At 36.1% G+C, this 15,554-nt stretch overlaps 1 long non-coding RNA gene across 1 annotated transcript; it reads right to left on the bottom strand.

The window, feature by feature from the left end:
* Window positions 1–8,047: 8,047 nt before the first annotated feature.
* LOC132703710 (uncharacterized) lies at window positions 8,048–10,739 on the bottom strand. The gene is made up of 4 exons (XR_009619135.1): window positions 9,867–10,739; window positions 9,716–9,811; window positions 8,877–8,951; window positions 8,048–8,798 (listed from the first exon to the last, which is right to left on the bottom strand). It is a non-coding gene; the product is annotated as an uncharacterized LOC132703710 (long non-coding RNA).
* Window positions 10,740–15,554: the final 4,815 nt, after the last annotated feature.

Raw genomic sequence — 15,554 nt, 5'->3', positions numbered from 1 at the left:
GCTCACGAATGATCGCTAATGCAAAAGAGAAAATTTTTAAAACTGTCGATTTGATAACCCGATTCCTCTCTAAAAAATATTTTAGGAAAACAATAATAGGTTAGTACAGTATCGTTAGGAATAAGGCAACTTTTAATTTTGATGTGCTCAACACAGATTTCTCTAACCATCTTATTATCAACAAATGATTCAAATTTACGTGATACTAAAACAGCTCATCCTCCAAAATTATTTAAGCTTAGACGCTGTGATTTATTACTGTTTTATTTTAGTGACCATAAAGTCAGCTGATCCAAATCTCGATGCCGATGCCCTATCTAGTACACAAGGCGAAGTCACAGGAACCGATAATACAACTACCGATACCGATATTCCATCTAGTACACAAGAAGATACTACTACCCACGCCGATATCCCATCTAGTACACAAGAAGACACAACTACCGACACCGGTATCCCATCTAGTACCCAAGAAGACACTACAACTGAGAGTCGTGGAAATTCAACCTCCCCTGCAGCAACCACTTTGCTTGTTTTGACTACGAATAATGCAAGCACGGTTGTTGAAAACGGTGGCTCGACTACATCTCTTCCCATCAATTTGACACAATCTGCAGTTGATAACACAACGACCACCCTGGGTGGGCAAAATCAAACGAATATTACTACTATTGGTACACCTACGACAATATCACCAATTACCAATTTGACGGATACTACAAACACAACCGTTGTCCTTACAACCCTAGGTGGACAAAATCAAACAAATATTACAACTGCGCCAACTCTGATATCAACTTTGATAACAATACCTCCATCGAGGTCAACTTTGATAACAATACCTCCATCGAGGTCAACTTTGATAACAATACCACCATCGAGGTCAACCTTGATTGTGGTCACAACGCCTGCCGCCAATGTATCTGCATCAACTACAATAGCCAATGTGAATTCAACAACTATAATAGCGAATGTGACTGCACCAGCTACAATAGCCAATGTGACTTCAACAACTATAATAGCGAATGTGACTGCACCAGCTACAATAGCCAATGTGACTGCACCAACTACTGTCGCTAATGTCTCGAGTACTCAAAACTCAAGCGTGGCTTTTTTCCCGTATTTTCCAAATAATGTATAAAAAATTCTGAAAAATCTTTTTACGCAGCGTCGACAAAATAGCAAATTTTGTAATATGGATAAATAAATTTCAGCATTATTCAGAAGTGTTAATGTTTATATTTCATTATTTTACAGTTTGGTAATGTCAAATTTTTGAAATAAGCAGAAAAATTATGCAATGTTATAGGTCAATAGATGTTAGGTTTTTGAGGTGAAAAGTTAATAGTATATTATGCAATAATCTTTATAAACGATACTTTAGTCGCGAGTTTGTTTAGGCATGATCAGAGCGTAGCGGACCGAGTGTTTGATAAAGGGGTGTTTTGCAAAACAGCACGAATATGTTCACTCAGTGACGTGGGACATGATTATCGACGAACGTCAAAATACGTTATGGACTAAAATCATAACTCCCAAGTCCCCGACTAAACTACCAGAGACGCTCGAATTGGCTATCGACAGCATTTAATAAAGCTGTCGTTTTAAAGCAACAATTCAACATGTTCCACCTGTACTTCACCTTTGCTGCTATTGTCGTTGCTCTGTATTACACCCCTTTTGGAAGTCAGTTTTCTGACTTGGAATTTTATCGTGTTTAATTATTTTAATCATTCCTCGGACAAATGTTGAGGAGGTCTCCAGTTTTCTGCTTCTTTTGTCTAATCATCTAGCAGCATTCTTAATTTCCTTTTTGTGTTTGGTACTTCTAAAAGTACTTGTAAAAGATACTTCATTGCAGCATTATTTTTTCTCAGACTTTCTTTTAGGTTATTGTATTTCTTTTCCATTTTTACAATAAAATCCTCTATGTCTGTTGTCTTGGTTTTTGCCTTCTCCAGGGTATCTATTCTTTTCCTCTTTATTTCTCTGTTCTTTTCAAAACTTACTGACGAACTTCTGCTCTGCGGGGGTGTCTTTACGATAGAGCTTCTTCTGCCAAAAGGGTCTTTTGAATACCATTTGCAGAATCTTTATACATATTATGGGCCGAAATAGGTGGAAGCGGGTATACCCTTGGCATATGCTATCTACTTCAGTTCCGTGAGGCCCAGCCTTCGTTTTCCCCATCCCTGCTCCCCGCATCTCCGACTACTGCATCCATTGTGCACTTCCAAATCACGGACCGAGGTGGCTGGTTTCTGGCTTGAGAGTGCGACTTACACCAAGAGCCATCCAAGAGCCATAGGAATTTCTCCTTTGAGCACAGAGAGAAAAAAAGGAATCTTGCAGACAGCCCCACAACGCGGTGCATGAACGACACCACGAAATTTGCGTGCCCGATTGGAAATGAGATGATCGCAGCTATCAGCGGCTTGAGTAAACATACGGAAGAGATTGATAGATTAATACAATTAATACAAGCCAATCCAAACACAAAGAAAGAAATCAAAGAGGAGGCGAGGAAATTAAACAGGACTAAAGTGCAAAGTTGGATTATTGATAGGGGAGGTACAAACCGATGTCTAGCGACGCACACATGCAGACTACTACAGAAACGCTATCACAGGCGACCAGCCCTATGTCGGCACACGTACACAGAACGGAGGGAGGACCTCATTTACAACAAGTCCGAAATAAAAACCGGAAACCCGATCAATATCAAATCCAGGTTACCAAAGTGGTAATAGTGGAAGACAGAGACGCCAAGAGAATACAGCTCCTGTAAAAAAACAGATACCCTGAACTAACGGAAATTAAAGACGTCTTTTGCTGTACTGAAAATAATAAGGATCCAACCAGGAGATTCAAATGGAATGCTGTGGGAAATGTTACTAAAAGTCGGAGACGAGACAAGAGATGATGAGTGGTTGGCAATGCGTTGTATAAATAGGATAAGCGTGGAGAAGCTGAGGCAAATAGGGTAGACAACAGAGGCAAAATTATTAATCACGGTAGAAAAAGAAGACGTGGCAATAAAAGAACTGCATGAGCATATAGAGAGACCCTCAGGAACTATGAAAGTAAAGACAATGGGAGCAAACTCTACTGAACGGAAAGTACTCCATATTAGAGGTATGGAAGCAATCACTATCAAAGAAGAGATCAAGGAAGCGCTCGAAAAGAAATGCGGCAGTATGGGGAAGGAAGACTGTCGGATAGGGGATGCCAGGCCAAGAAAGGACAGTACTCTAGCGGTTACAGTAACACTCCCAAAAAAAATGGCCGATCAACTCTTGTTGGAGAATCAATCATATTATACGACGCACCCATATGAGCAGAGACCATGAAAGTGAGCACGTACAGAGAAGCGTTGACGAGCATACAAAGGAAAGCACTCATAAACGTTGCCCGAGCTTACCGGACGGTGTCGAGTGAGGTGATCACTAGTATTCCACCTATAGACTTGACTATACAAGAGCGCAAACTTATCGACTCAGACAGAAACCCGGGAGCAGCGAAAGCGGCCAAGGAAACTACTATGATAGCTTAGCAAAACAGATGGTTCGCAGATACGAGAAAGCCTGAGCTAAGCTTCCAGCTCGCCCAAATTCTAACCAACCATGGATGTTTCAGGAAATATGTGAAAAGAATCGGGAAGGCGCAAACAGTGCAAGTTCTGAGATGAAGCCGATGACGCCGAACACACATTAACAGCATGTCCAAGGTTCGCGCGACATAGACAAAACATGGAAATCACGCTGGGCAGGAGCTTCCAGGCGATCACAGAGATTGTGTCACATATGCTAACATCTGCTGAACACTGAACAATGCTGGAAAGAGACATAGCGGAGATTATGGACTACAAACACAGATAGAAACAGATAGGACCAAAATAAGAACGCATATAGGCAGAGAGCCAACGTCTGTCTCCGTCTTGAGTGGGCGAATAGAAAACAGCTTTGATAGCTCAATTTTCTAGATGCGCCCATTATGCAGCAATATTAGAATTGGTTGCGCGTAAAAAAGCTGAGACAATGATGTTATTACCACGATATTATCACGCTAAATTGGCGCTTATAAAACAGTATAGACGAGACGCAGACTCACCAATTTCCTGCCTTATTAGAGGATTGCCTTTAGAACTTCATTGTTCAACACCTAATCAACTGTATGTCAGATGTATTGCATCTCTCGAAAATTATCAAAGTCCGACGAGATGAATTAAAATCCAAAGATCGATATTGGTGAGCATCGGAACGCCGAGTGTTTTAACTTTTAAAAAGCGAGCCATGTAGCAAAAGATTGTCGCTTCAAAAGAACCGTCATTTGTGATTTACACAAAAAGGACAAATGCCAATTCCGAAAAAATATGTACCCCAATTGGTTGGTCAATTGGTCAATTTGTTTCTCTAGACTTGGGTCTAGAAAAACAAATTGACCTATAACGATCCAATTGATAAATGCCAAAGTAATCAATAACATATACCTAAAAGAAGGTTAAGTAAATGGAAATAAAACTGAACGTTGTTTAAAATGCTATTGTTAAGAAACTTCAGCTCCCAGTGTTTTCCGTGTTTCCCGTAACTCGCTAAAATCTTTCTGCCGAGAAGGACGCTTTGGAGATCGATAATTTCCAGATAGAAACTTCTACTTGTCACAATTCAAAACAAGACCACAACTATGGTACCTATGAACATTGCCGAAGTTCTCGACCGTGAAGGACACAACACGAAAAATAAGCGTATTCGCGCGATATCGTTGGGGTTATTCCAGTCAAAAGTTAAAAGAAAATCAACATTGACCCACTAGAGAAAAGTCGTATTATCTGATTGCATTTGTTTGAAAATATTCTGGGCTACCAATAAAAAAAAAGGAAGGAATGTGCCACGATACTGAAATAATTTCTGCTCTTTAGGTCTCAAGGAACCTGTTTTAATACAGAAGTACTACGATTCAATGACAGTTATTAGACTACATAGACTATTATTATTATGAGTATGACAAAAGAAAGAATACTGATTACTGCCCGTCCCCCTCCAAATAAAAGTTACTTCACCAAATCGGTATCCGCATTAGATCGAGTTCGCTGTTTGACGGTAATTGTATCTGATTGTAACAGTCACTATAGGTGGCAGCAGTTTATTATCATAGTTATCTTTTGTATTACCTGCACCCCCCCACTTTTGTAGTAAACGTTTTTTTTTGCAATTACGATTTTTAAAAATTTTAATATTTATGAGATTTTAGGTATCTTCGTGTGTGATTAAAATATTACGCTGACATTAATAAACACTCAGGTACGCTTAAATCTTTTATTTCTGTCATAAAATAAAATCAGAAAAAATCTATTTATCTACTTTATCAGGGCGTGAAATTCTCTCTGGTTTTTTTTCAGCGAATCCAAGTCCGCTTTTTACAATTTCTTTTGCGTCATTTTGCCAATGGTTATTACCTTTTTAATAACCCGAATGAACAGATTCATAACAGCCGTTCACCAATTTCATAGATAACCATCAGAATGAAACCCAATTTTTTTATGATAAGTTGGCCGAAGATTCTAAAAAATTCAAATAAAAGTAATTAAACTTTACGAAAAGAGAGATCAAAGATCTAGCCCGACACTAAAAATTAAATTTTTGTGGTCCTTTCGTTTTAAGTAAAATTCTCGAATAGGACAAAATTCAAATTGAAAATCGGCTTTTCCAGAATCCTTCCTGTCAAACTAGGAATATCTAAAATAATTTCTAGTTATTGCCAATTTGCTTAAAGTTATTACTCACTTGTTTAATTTATTAACCTATGTAAAGTTGTATACGGTATGTGTTCCTAGCGAAGATTGTACGAACATTTTGAGATTTTGTTCGAACGAAAAACCGTACCTCTACAATTGTCCGGACGGATTGCACTTTAACATAAATCTTAATGCCTGCCATTATCCCCAATATGCGTGTTGCATAGAAAATGACGCAAAGAGTCAGAAAGAAGAAACACATTCAGGGTCTAGTAACTCAGGAGATAGAAAATATATCAATTCTAGGATCAAAGAGCACTTGTTTTCTTTTATGTAAACTAAGGTTTTCTAAACTGTAACTATTAATTCTTCTGAACCAAGCTGGTGGTTTTTTAAGGTGAAAATGATATTGCTATGGAAGTGTCTGAACAATCGCCGGATAATAGAATAGTTATTAAAATGCAAAAAGTATGTGCGATATCTAAATCAAAAATTAAACAAAACCCAAAACATAAAAAGGCTACCAACTACTACTCCGACAACTTTGCTTATTTCGACTACAAATAATGCAACATCATCTGCGACGATATCACCAATCAGCAATTTAACGGATACTACAAACACAACAGTGTCGTGTCAGTGAATAATACGAGGGCACAGCCGTTTCAGACAACTGCAAGAGAACTAACTGAAATAGTAACTACTGAGTCAACTGAAAGACAACAGACTTTGTTAGTATGTAACTACTCCGTCAATTGTTTAGGAACAAACTACTAAAGTAACTCTTCTAGCAACTTAAATGAATTTCGCAACGAATAGCCAAAACTCAAGTTAATTCAACTGTAGATTGACATTTCACTTGCCTGCGTATACCGTATATACACATATATTTTCACACACACACGCACACGCACACGCACACGCACACGCCCACGCACACGCGCACGCACACGCACACGCACACGCACACGCAACGGCAGAACAGCATCACACGATGGCAATCGCAATGGGATGCCACAACAAACGGAAGATGGACATACCGTCTCATACCAAAGATCGACGTTTGGCTGAAGCGGAGTCATGGCGAGGCCAACTATTATCTCACGCAGATGTTGTCAGGACATGGACGCTTTCGGACGTATCTTCATCGCTTCAAGCATGATGAGTCACCGGAGAGCCCGTCCTGCCCAGGAATCAGTGAAGACGCGGAACACGTCTTCTTTGAGTGCCCACGATTTGATCTACAACGAGACGAGCTGGAGATGAACTTGAAGAAGAACATTCAACCAGAGACAATAGTAGAAGCAATGCTGTCATCAGAAGCTGCCTGGAACGCAATTAATTCGTTTGTCACGGAAGTCCTTACGGAACTGCGTTCCATTGAAAGGAGAAGAACAAATGTCTACTAGAGGAAAGAAGAAGATATAAAATCTTAGGTATCAGAAGGAAGAGCAGCAGCTAATTCCTCCCTCTGCGATGTAATGCCTAAAAGGCGGGTCCGCGGGGGATGAGAGGATAGAAGATAAGAGGTTTTAGGGTTTAGTGAGTAGGGGCACTAGAGCCGAGTTTTTATTATAACTCAGTGTCGTGTGTCGAGTCTCACATATCCAGGCGAAACATCTATGCCTGGAATCCGAAAAAAAGATTCCCCCTCTTAAAAAAAAAAACACACACACACACACGCGCGCGCCCCAAAATAGTTGTGACAACACATGAATAACCCTCAATTGAAGCACTTTTAATTAAACATGCGCTACCAGATGTGCAATTTTTGGTAGTAAACGCAAACTTAGATTTTTACAAATAACTTCCATAGAAAGTAAACTGTATTCGGTTTTCACTTGTGACAACGTTGTCACAATACTTACATTAAAAGCAATGTGTTATCGTGTTGTTATTAATATCAGGATACTCGATGTGTGTTAATTGAAAACGTCGCAATTAGGGAGTTTCCAAAAAATGTGTTAACCCAGTGTTGCCAAGTCGAAGCAAAATACTCATTAGTCTATTGCAATTAACTTGTTTGGTCATTAGTCATAACTATTTTTTCATATTTTCACTGGGTACCCTATACATAGACCGTATTTTTTGAAAAACAAAATCTTTTAAAAGGAGTAAAAATCTCGGTCCGTGGGTATACTGCATAATGGAATTTGGAAAACACAAACGAAAACTTTATTTTAATTTCGAAAATTACCAGAACATGCTTTTTGTACAGCGTTATTAATAATTTTAACCATACTTACAGCATTAATTACAAGTGAAAGAAAGACAAATATAAACTTTGTAGGGTTTTCTATGTATTATATTTTAGAGATATCAAAAGAAAATATTTGTTTTTAAAAATTGTAAAAAATTGTCTTTTATTTTTTTATTTTATTCCTTTTTTTAAATCCTGTATATCATTACCTAAAATAAAAGCTGTCCTTATCGTAATTTTAAAAATATAAATCTAGTTGATACTGGCTTCATTAGTTTTTAAAGTATATGAGTTTAGAATTGATCGTTCAAATATAAATGACAGATTTTATTTTAGCTCATAATACACAGGGCGTTCTTTACAAAAAATACAAGTCTGAAATTTGTTTACAATTTGTAAATACAAATGTTTTGTGTTGATATCACTAAAACATAACAAACCCTACAACTATTGTATTTAAAGTTCTTTTTTTATTAACTCTAATCAAGGCTGTAGGTACGAGTCAAAATGAAATGAATAACCCTGTACCTACAAGATTAAAATAAAAAAGTACGGATCAACTTTACAATATAAAGTACATGTTAGAAAAATGAAACATAAATCAAAAACCATAATATAAGTATTAGAACATCTTTGAATTTTGTTTTTTCAATTTATCCAAGTGATTTTTGACACAAAATTTTACGTCAGTCCAGGACCTGAGAGCCAATATGCCATTACTTTCTTCTATACATTTCGTACAATCCGATTTTCCAGGAACAGTGCCTCGTTTGATTGAACTTATGAAGAATTTTAAAACGAACTGCTTTTCGTCGGAAGACCAAGGGCGTCGGGCACTGCTTTTTGACTTAGCTACTGCCTCTTCTAAAAATCGTAATACATTATTCGTATATAATATAACTTTACAAATTGGTTAATCAACTTTAGTTTTCATACACTTACTCTGTGCAACCTGGACGACAGGCGATTTAACAAACTCTGAAACGATCTTTGCCTCCTTAATCGTACCTGGATATTCTGAAAACAAATATGTGTATAATTACCTTCACGGTGATGGGGAACTGTAGTATCGGTAACAAAAAATTAAAAATTGTCTTAAAATGTGTAAGTATGAATTCCCTGCTAATGGAATCAATACCTACTTCCGCACCATTTCAAAAATAATTATTCAACATCAGATGTTATCAAAGAAATAGTACCAGAACCAGGAATTCAAAAAAATTAAATGCAACATCTTTTACCTTTGCGCTTCTCCGTTAAGAGGGGGATAGGGAGAAGTCAAAAATGTATTTACTACTTACCTTTTTTATCTTCTATAATTTTCAATTTCCCTTTTATCTCCTATCTTAATTTGTCTGACTAAACATAAAAACGTATAACAAAGTAATTTTAGTAGAAAAAATAATGCCTGTCCCCGCGGTATCTATTGCCTCGAAATTGATATAAGAAGAGTAATTCATAATAGGATGGTTCGACTTTTTTCTGAGCAAAATTGTTGAAAAGGGTGAGGGGAAAGAAAAGCTAAACGACAACAATACAATATGCAATTTATCCATAAAAAATTGAGTAATATCAATATCTTTTTGGGTTTTTCGGGTATAAAATTTTCAGTTTTCCATTTCCTTTTTACAAACAAATGGAGAGTGAGGGGTAAGAGCGGAAAAAGCATATCCCGTAAAACCGTTTTTTATAACAGCTTCTTTGCTTGCGTTGGAACCTTCTGCATGTAATATAACACTTAATAGTTTTACACTACAAAGCCGAACCTATTCATCACTTACCGCTTTAATTCAGGTCCTCATTTTCTCCTACGCTTGCCTGGGTTGGTATTGCGTCTTCATCTTCTTCATCGCTTTGTAACGTTTCAGTTGGAATATCTGCAAAGATATACGTTTTTATATGTCATAAGTGTTGATTAATATACCAACTTACCGTCTAAATTAATTTCATCCAATGACTTTCCAGCGAATTTGTTTACTTGCCCTTTTTCAACTGCTAACAATATGCGGCTAACTTTTGTTAACTCGACTGCACTTTCAAGCAGCCTGTAAAATTCACGGTGCACCCTGATATCATGTCCAAGATGTCGCGCAATCCAATCATAATCAGTCTCCGATAAATTGAATACTTGACAAAGTCGGTAAGATATTTTTTTAGCTCCTCTGTAGACTGACTGGACCAATTAGGTCTTGAACAATAGGCAACAATTGTCATTCGTGCGGCTTCCCCTGATCTTCTTTTATTAAAAAGAATTATCTTACTAAGAGTTAGGGAAGCCAGTCGACTCCACGTCTTAATTGTTGCACAATTTGATAGAGAAATTTGTTCTTTGGTCATGTTAATGGCAACAATTCAGCAGCATTCATTTTTCTATTATACATAGTAGCAAGCGCACTTGATGAGACTCTGGTACTCCATTCCAAGTCCATTAGACTTAAAAAGCATAACAATATTTCATTACCACCTCGTAAGCACATTTTTTCAATGCTAGTGGCGGTAACTCAAATTCAGGCCTTAGTGCGACATTTTGATGTGTTACACATAAAAATTTTGTTGCTTGAATTATTAGGTCAAACATTCGAGGTACAAGAAAATCTGTCAATTGCCTTTTTGAATTGTCAATTTCACGTAACTTTAAAGTTAAGCGTGCCAGTTGTCTCGTAGATTGCCTTATTAGTTCACATTGTGTAGTTCCATATTTGTCAAACAACATAGAACCAAACCTTTGAATTAATACATCTTCATTGCAATATGTTCCTATGTCATCATTTCGTAATTTGCACACTATTTTTGTAACATAGTCTGTTGAGAACTCTCTACCGAATGCGTCGTTCAATAAGGCATGACTCTCAGCAATAATATGTCGACCATTATCCTGATCGTCTTTTTGAGATTTAGCAGTACAACTGTTTTTTACGTGATGCCATAAGTGTTTTTTTAACATGAACCCCAAACAATACGGGCAAGGTCCATAGTCTGTTGGGGTCAAAAATTTTAATTTATTTTCAGTTGGACGTCGAACTAATATTAGATTGCCCCTGTTCGTAGCCAGTACTTCGGTATTGTCGTAAAAATTACCCAATCTAATAAGTTTTCTAAATCCATCTTTTCTCTCTTTTGAATGTTTTGGTTTCGCTAGTATTTTAGCAACATCGGTTTCTCTGTTATGTAATAGTTCAAAATGTCTGGCCGCGTTTTGGACTATTCGTTGACAAAAACAGCAAACGTACGCTTCATTGCGAACCAGTTCTCCATTTTCCTTAGTGGCTGCAATAATTTTAGGTGCATGAGCACCAATAGCAGATGCTCGTTTTCTTACATGAGAACTTGAAGACGTTTGCTGACTACCAACTTCGTTAGAATAATTATCAAAACTAGATGGAGGGGACAAAGCTATATCATTTGCACCTGGTGATGTGGAATCTGGTATTGCATTTTGATCGAAGTCTGCGGTATTATTATTTTTCTGGAGGACTATCTTTTTGTTTACTCTGTTACGCTTAACAGTTTTACGAGTTTTTGACTTGATGCGTATAGTGACATTCTTAAAATCTGTTTTGTTAGATTGATTACATGATTTAACAGAATCATCTTCTGATGGTAAATATTCACTTCCGCTTGTTTTATCTTCTGAGAAGTCACTGTGGGTGGAGATATGGGTGGACAAAGTTTTTTCCTCAAAAAAATTTTGTTCTAAAATATCGAAAATATTAAATTGTGGCAAATTTGCGCATTTTAATACTCAATGAAATGAGATGAACGCGTTAACGAAAACACCTTTTCCCCAATTACCAAGCATTTAGATTCTTTTGCCTCTAAATTGTTTGGTTGCAAAGAAACTTATACTAATCCTGTTGGGCAGCATTTGGTTAGGAACGAAGAACAATCTGAGGATCAAATTTCAAAAAAAGTTGCCAAGTTGAAAACTAAAATTAAAAACCTAAAAGATGAGTCATTTCAATTTATTGATGTTAATGATCGTGATCAATCTTTAAAATTGTTTCACCGAGAACCCTTAAGCCTGATACTAATAATGCCTTTGGTACACCGATGTATTTAAATTCTGATGTCCTTGCTGAACACGTTCCTGACGAAGTTACTAGAGCAAATGACATGGATCTAGGAAATTCTCGATACAGCTGTAAAATTCAATAAGGAAAACATAAAAGATATATTGGATACATCAGTTTATGAAGACTATTTAGATAATTTTGATAAGCTACCTAGACGACATATTGACGTCATGGTCATGGAACTGGTGTAAGGCATAACAGTGTGGAAGAAACATTTTTAATTGGGAATCGAGAAATTCAAGTTGTTGGTGCCGACATTAAAATACTTGATCAACAATTTAAAGGAACGCCAGGTCTTTATGAATTTCATAAGGAACCCAATATTTGGATAATTATGGTATTATATTAAAACTCACCAGCGCTCACAAATGAAATTTTGATCCAAAGGATCAATTACTAGGTACCCAAAAATACAAATGTAAACATATTGTGCGTCCTTTGTTTAAAAAACCCTTACCAAATACGACTAGAAAGTAAATTGGAAAAGGAAGGACTGGTTAAAGAATTTACCAATAACAATATCAAATATATTTACTGGAATGATCCAAACGAATTAGTTGATAGATTTCGACTTTTAATTGCTTCCCAGACAGCAGGTCATACAGCTCATAATAACGAAATCGTTTCTATCATCAAAGAACTACGTGAAACTAATATAATCGCTTAAACAATGACAATAGATAAATTCGGTCGTCACGTATTTAAATAAATTTATTTTATATCACAATTTTGACATTACAATCAAAAGCGATTTAAAACAAGCATTACGTATTAACCTGCGGAAATCTGTATTATATTTTTCCTTTGCAATTTGCTATTGTAGAATTAGTTCGTTCCAATTTGAACACTATTAGCGTATCTATGAATGATGTGTATTCACTAATGGGTTGTGTAAATTTTCCATTACAGTGTAACGATAAGATATGTTTTGTTTCTAATATTGCTGATTCTATCGAATCTGCTTCTGCATCCCTTTCATCAAATTTTAAGCTCTATATTGACTTAATACTAACATGTTGAGTGCAATTCGATGACCCTTCAGTTCTGCTTGAGGAAGGCTTTTCCCCACAACCATAAGAATGAAGCCCTATGCTGCAACGTTCGTTAAGAAAGATATAGTTGCAGAATTACATAAGCCTGCAAGAATCAATTTTAAAAGATGTCGAGTGATAATCAAAGGTATCAATAAGCTGCTTCAAGCTGATGTCGTAGAAATGTTATCTTATGCTCAAGAAAATAAAGGTTTCAAATTTTGAATTTCATTGATTGTTTTTATAAATATGTTAGGGCTGTTCCTGTAAAATCGAAATGTGCCTCTAATATTGCAGATGCTATGAGCTCTATCTTAGCACAATTATCCACTTTACCGAAAAACTAGCAGACAGATCAAGGAAAAGAGGTTTTTAAAGAAAAATTAAAAAATTAAAGTTAAAGTATATCATTAACGTCTTCAAAACGAAAAAAGCGTCTAAAGTCGAACGCGTAAATCGCAAATTAAAAAGTTTAATGTGGAAACAGTATAGAATACAAGGTTCCTATCAATGGCTAAGTATTTTATCTAATATTGTGAACCACTATAATAAATCTTTAATAGAACTATAAAAATGAAACCATCAGAAGTTAAGAAAAGTAACGAAAAATCTCTTCTCATTAATGTTTACACAAACGTGAAAATTGCAAGTAATGCTGCTAAATTTAAAATTGGAGACTGCGAGAATAAGTAAGTACCGAGGAACTGGTCGAATAAAACTAGTAAATGAAATCAAGAAATCAAGCTTACAAATCCAACAACATATTTACTGCATAATGACAAAGGTGAAGATATTTGAGGTAAGTTTTATGAATCTGAAATACATAAAGTAAAACATCCTGATGTATATTTAGTTGAAAAAAAAAGGAAACAAACTTTACGTTAAGTGATTAGGTTTCAGTAATGCTCACAACAGTTGAATCGACAAACAAAATGTGACTTGGATAATATATGAGTCTAGAATTATTTATTGTAGTTCTAAATGACTTCAGACAAAGTTAAGATAAAGTTGTGCTGTGTAGATTTGCAAGGTTATAATATCCCAGAGTTTATTGTCAAAGAATTAACAATAGTGCATGCTACCGAAATGAAACATTATCTATAAAACAAATGCGATATTTGGAGAAGCATCATCATCTGCGATATAGTGATGGAAAAAGTGAACAAGAAGAAGTCCAGCATATACTACAGAAGAATATTGTTGGTCGAGAGATGGATTTCATTTATGTTAAAGGAGGTATTAAAGAAACTTTCCTGCGCACTTTTTTAAAAACTGATTGGCCTAGAATTGTAAATGTTGATTCGCTTAAATTATGTATGACAGTTCTAATATCTTGTACATATCACAAAAATGTATGTGTTCCTTAAACAACGCTAAATCTATATATCTGTGGTTGTATGCCTCTCTTCCTAAATAAATCAATTTGATAAATAACATTTTTTTATTTCCATTATACCTTTATAGATTTAGTTATATCAGACAAAAATTTTCTGTATCAGTGGGATTTAAATAACAGGGAAAATATTAAAAACGATTTATTTAATTTGTCATTAAGAACATGTAGAGAATGATAAATTGTCTGTTTGAATAAACTGATGACGTTCAGTAGTCTTGTTCGCCATTAGTGTGGATTTTTTCCTTTTCTTTGCAATAACTATTATCGATTTGTCGAAGCCACGCCGACAAATTGAGAGGAGGGGGTTTAAATACAAATCGACATTTTCGAATATGAAGGTGTAAGCGTAACCTTAGCACCCAATGATCTGATATGAATGGACAGGGAACGAAATCTAAAATAAGGCTAGTATTAAAGTAAATCAATTAACAATTTTCAACGTGTTACCGTCTTCCATTATACAAAAGTCCTGGTTGTTAATATTTGTTATTCGGTTAAACAGGTCAACTTCGCTTAAGAAGTTTCTCTTTACGCACCGGTGTTTATTAAACATACCCCTCCACAAACTTACCCCTCTCTTCTGCATATGCGAGTTAGTCCGAACATAGTCGAATACGATTTATACTGCGCATGCGGACGCCGACGCAGCTGGGAATACTCAAACCCATACGCCAACCCGAACATACCCGAAGATTCAAAAATTTCCCCTTTGAACACACACGAACACACCCGAATATACCCGAACACACCCGAACATACCCGATTGCACCAGAACACACCCGAACACATCTGAACACGTCTGAACAAACCCGAAAATTCAAAATGTTCATGCGCCAATCCGAACATTCACGAAAATTCAAATTTTCCCGCAAAAAGAACCGGCACTACTATACTACTTTCATCCTGAATTCCAGAACCAATTAATTGTACACCTACATTAATAATTTCATGTGAGTGTACTACAATTAATTTAATATCGCATCAACCTTATTTATTTTTTTTTTTTTGACTCCCTACTCTAAAATTGCATATTTTTTAACTAGGTAACCAAAGAAGTAACTAAAACTAATTCTTCCGAGAACCTTGTAAGTATGTCAGGTGAGGGTCAATGGACACAAAA

Source organism: Cylas formicarius, unplaced genomic scaffold (genome assembly GCF_029955315.1).
Source record: "Cylas formicarius isolate icCylForm1 unplaced genomic scaffold, icCylForm1.1 PGA_scaffold_10__41_contigs__length_53128322, whole genome shotgun sequence".
NCBI classification, from domain to species: Eukaryota; Metazoa; Arthropoda; class Insecta; order Coleoptera; family Brentidae; genus Cylas; species Cylas formicarius.
This window is presented reverse-complemented; position numbering and strand designations above follow the sequence as displayed.